The 5,112-nt window shown below is 43.9% G+C and overlaps 1 non-coding gene across 1 annotated transcript; it reads left to right on the top strand.

The window, feature by feature from the left end:
• Positions 1–4,443: 4,443 nt before the first annotated feature.
• On the top strand, positions 4,444–4,515 carry Trnae-uuc. Its single transcript has one exon. It is a non-coding gene; the product is annotated as a tRNA-Glu (tRNA).
• Positions 4,516–5,112: the final 597 nt, after the last annotated feature.

The raw sequence follows: 5,112 nt of genomic DNA, 5'->3' as shown, positions 1-5,112 counted from the left end.
CCACAGTGATCCCCGAACCATGACACCCATAATATGAAGCTCGCCAGTGCTGGTCAGACAAACACTGTTGCCATGGGGTAAACGACTTGACAATATGGAGCTTTCGCTGTAAGAAAATTCCATCACAGCCCATATTCTATTCCATGGCTCGTGGCGCACTGGCAAAAGGGCAAGAAAAGCGTGATAATAACTTGCTAGGAACACACATACGTCCTGGTTGACCTATGGCACAGTGACGCGACACTGGCTTTGATAACCAGACATAAATAAGTACGACCAACCCACCACCCACCCACCCATCAGCCCACCCACCACTTGATAACAACAGTTCCTGCCTAAGTAACTTTATTTTAACCTACAACAACATAGACAAGGAGTTTCTGTTGCTAGGTTTAGACATGCAAGTATAAACAATGCGATTAAGATTATTGTTGACGAGGACTTAACAGAACATATAACTATTAATACAACTTTGGAACAGTGTCAAGCTTAATCAACTGAGGTGAATAAAACGTTGGTGCAGCAAGTTACAGCAAGATGTAAAGTTCAGGGTTTAACAGAGATGAGAGCATTTATTTATTTACAGTAGTAGCCTAATAGAGAACTGGTCTCAGTCAGGTGTCAAGTAGCACTCCCTGGATAATGAGGCATCAGTCTGAGTCTACAATCTCTACTTGATCAGTGGTTTCTTATCATCGACTTGAACACATGTACGCCAATACATCGTTAAATCTGACTTAAGGTGTAAACAAGGCAAATTTTCAGGAAATATGATTACATATTTGATTTGGCTTCGTGGGAAATAAATAACTATGTGTGCAGTCGATAACAGTGAATAACAATAATATGATAATAAAATTCGAACCTTACCCACTGAGCCCAATACGTACCCCCCCCCCCTCCACACACACACACCCTGGCTAAATATACGTCCACACTATCTGTTTACACTGGAGACGGGAGTGAGCGGCCCCAATATTACTATGGCAACAGTTCTCCCACGGTCAAGTGGATGACATTCACGATGCAAGTAATCGAATTTCTAAAGCAAAAATGAAAGACAATCCGCGAGAAACTAGACAGTGTTGTATAAAAGTGGATTATGTTCCGTGTTGATCTATTTAGAGGATGGTGTGTTGACTAATACACCTCAAGTGCGGATTCAAAGGCCCGGGGTGACTCAACACTCCCTCACACTATCTTATCCACACGCCAGGAGGACATGACCCAGGCAGAATGATTCATCCACCTCATGTTTGGCGTCGTAGTGAGCGGAGCGAATACCGGTAGCGAGACTCATCACAACCCTCGTCTGGTGTGCTGATGATATGATGCACGGAGTGATCGCTAGACCAATCCCAACCACTGTCAATCTTACTTTTGTACTGTTATTCCCTGTTGTACATGTTACTTATACTGTATATTATTTGTCAATCAAGTGACCCATTCCCCAATTGTGTAACTGTATATTTTCAGTTCTCTGGCTGCAGCGTTCTTAAAATAAACCTTGAAATATAACTATTATTATTATTATTATTATTATTATTATTATTATTATTATTATTATTATTATTATTATTATTATTGTTGTTGCTGTTGTTGTTGTTGTTATAGTGGAATATTCATTAACATATGTCAATTCGGCTCCAATGATACATTTCTTAATATTTACAGTACTTAAATTTTAAAACAATTATAAAGACATTAGGTAAATAAAAAAAAAATGCTAGGAATTTACCGATGTAGAGTCGCGACCCATTTAATAACATATACCAACTTTTACGATTTGTAGCGGTAGATATAGGCATTAGGAGCATCACATAGTCTAGCAGTAAATCAGTCCTGCTTATATTCACCCCCAAGACCTTCATTGTCAACCTGGGAATTACAGGTGACACACTAGCCAGTCACCAGGTGTTCAGTTGAGTCCGGATGTCACGTGGAAGACTTACCGGATGAAGGAGTCGAGTTCACTTCCTCTGAGTGATAATCGTCAACCTCATGTTTGTCGCCTCACCACAGCTACCACGAACCTGCCCTCACTGCTCACACAACCTGCCCTCACTGCTCACACAACCTGCCCTCACTGCTTACATAACCTGTACTTAATGCTTACACAATTTGTTCTCACTGCTCACACAACTGTCCTCACTGCTCACACAACCTGCACCTCACTGCTTACATAACCTTTACTTACTGCTTACACAATTTGTTCTCACTGCTCACACAACTGTCCTCACTGCTCACACAACCTGCACCTCACTGCTTACATAACCTTTACTTACTGCTTACACAATTTGTTCTCACTGCTCACACAACTGTCCTCACAGCTCATACAACCTGCCCTCACTGCTCACACAACCTGCCCCTCACTGCTCACACAACCTGCCCTCACTGCTTATATAACCTGTACTTACTGCTTACACAATTTGTTCTCACTGCTCACACAACTGTCCTCACTGCTCATACAACCTTCCTCACTGCTCACACAACCTGCCCTCACTGCTCACACAACCCGCCCTCACTGCTCACACAACCTGCCCTCACTGCTCACAACCTGCCCTCACTGCTCACACAACCTGCTCACTCACTGCTCATGCCCTCACTGCTCACACAACTGCCTCACTGCTCACAACCTGCCTCACTGCTCACACACAACCTGCCCTCACTGCTTACATAACCTGTACTTACTGCTTACACACAATCTGTCCTCACAGCTTACACAACTGTCCTCACTGCTCACAACCTGCCCTCACTGCTCACACCTGCTCACTGTCCTCACTGCTCATACAACCTGCCCTCACTGTCCTCACTGCTCATACAACCTGCCCTCACTGCTCACACAACCTGCCCTCACTGCTCACACAACCTGCCCTCACTGCTTACATAACCTGTACTTAATGCTTACACAATTTGTTCTCACTGCTCACACAACTGTCCTTACTGTTTACATAACCTGTCCTCACTGCTCACACAACTGTCCTCACTGGTAACACAACTTGCACTTACTGCCCACACAACCTGCCCTCACTGCTCACACAACCTGTACTTACTGCTTACATAACTGCCCTCACTGCTCACACAACTGTCCTCACTGCTCACACAACTGTCCTCACTGGTAACACAACTTGCACTTACTGCCCACACAACCTGCCCTCACTGCTCACACAACCTGCCCTCACTGCTTACATAACTGCCCTCACTGCTCACAATAACTGTCCTCACTGCTCACACAACTGTCCTCACTGATAACACAACTTGTACTTACTGCCCACACAACCTGCCCTCACTGCTCACACAACCTGCCCTCACTGCTCACACAATCCAATCTGTCGTCATCTTACCTGTCAAGGCATCCTCCATTGTTAACTCTCCCTCACCTGTTCAGGAACCCTCACCTACTAAAACACCCTCTCCCGTGAAGGCACCCTCACCTGTCAATTCTCCCTTAACTGTCAATTCTAGCTCACCGGTCAAAACACCCTTCTCTATATCACAAAGCACACTTTTCCGGCAAGGCAGACCTCAACCTGTCAACTCTCCCTCACTTGCCAGGGCACCGTCGCCTACCAAAGCACCCCTAACCCTTAAGTGTCTCTCATCTGTCAATTTTCCCCCATCTGTCAACGGCACCCTCACCTGTCAACTGTCTCTCATCCGTCAACTGTCCCTCATCAATCATGTGCCAACTCTCCCTCAACGCAGCTTCACCAAGATGCTGGTACGATTCTGAAGTTGATAAAAAAAGAATAGGCTTCAACTCCATCATGTTTCTCGCCTCGGGGATGCGACGATATAGCTCACCTGACTTACACTAATTGGTTACAGTATACTGTACATAACAAGAGCAGGTATGTGTTTTGACCGCCGTCTGTATTGAGCTTTATATTTTCGTGGTGGGACGCGTCTAATGTGTGTCCGGGTTACTGGGGAATAAAAGGATTAGGTTAGATAAACAAGTGTGTGAAATGCCTGGAGTCTACACACACACACACACACACATATACACATACATGCATGCAGCTAACACACACACACACACACACACACATGCATGCATGCATGCATGCACTAACAGACACACACACACACACGATTAAAAATAAGTAAAAATAATCTAACACAACAAACACTCAGGTACAGAAGTGAATGGAACAGGTCTTTCCTCACTCTCATTATTTACCACCTCCGGCTCCTGAGACATCAGCTGAAGGACGAATATTCTAAACTTGTACCGCCTTTCTCAGTGAGGACGACCAAAGAAAGAATTTGTTATGTCAAGTCGTGTCTAGATGAGCCAGAAAATAAAGAAATACAAAAACAATTTTTTTTTAGAAAGTTGTGCAATTTTTTTTACCCCTTCTGACTCTTGTAGTGGCAAATAATGAGTGTGTGTTAAATCTGAGCGAGTGTTTTATCTGATTGTGTCATCAAAAAGTATATTCCCATGTTGTCTAGTGGCTAGGATACCTGGCTTTCACCCAGGAGGCCCGGGTTCGATTCCCGGCATGGGAAGAATTTTTGGGATAATGGTTATGTGCTGCGAACAAGTCATCGTCTGTTTATTGTTATTTCTCGTCACCTGACTAAAGCTGACAGTCATGATGCTGCCCACTGTATCTACAGTAGATGACCAGTAATCATCAACTGTAACTGGTACAAATACTATTTAACAGTTTCAATCGTCCAGTTAAATATCTTAGACAAACAGTCATCATCTACTGTGGCACTTAAGTATCTCACTCGACCAGTTAAGAGCCTCAAGTAGATCAAGTCATCAAACTTATTCAGAATCATAATCTCAAGTTACGCGACAAGTTGACCAGTTGACCTTCGCGTCCAACAGAATCATGCATGAGGCGCCCGACTCTACCCGAGCGTGTAAAAGATACATTAATTTCATGCCTATAATTAATTACGTTGATCCGATATGTAGGTCGAGAAACACAGGAGAAAGATTCTCAAAGATTCTCCGTCTAGCTACTGCCGAGTCTGAGAGCAAATTCGTCGCCATCATGGAGTGTATTTTACTATCTACTGAAGCTGGTACAGTACAGGGTAAGGTAATTGTGTTCTCACATGCTCAGCTGAGGGAATATAGACAATAAGGTG

The sequence above is a fragment of the Homarus americanus genome, unplaced genomic scaffold (assembly GCF_018991925.1).
Source record: "Homarus americanus isolate GMGI-L3 unplaced genomic scaffold, GMGI_Hamer_2.0 scaffold7626, whole genome shotgun sequence".
NCBI lineage: Eukaryota > Metazoa > Arthropoda > Malacostraca > Decapoda > Nephropidae > Homarus > Homarus americanus.
Note: the sequence above shows the minus strand (reverse complement) of the source record. Positions and strands in the feature narration are given on the sequence as shown.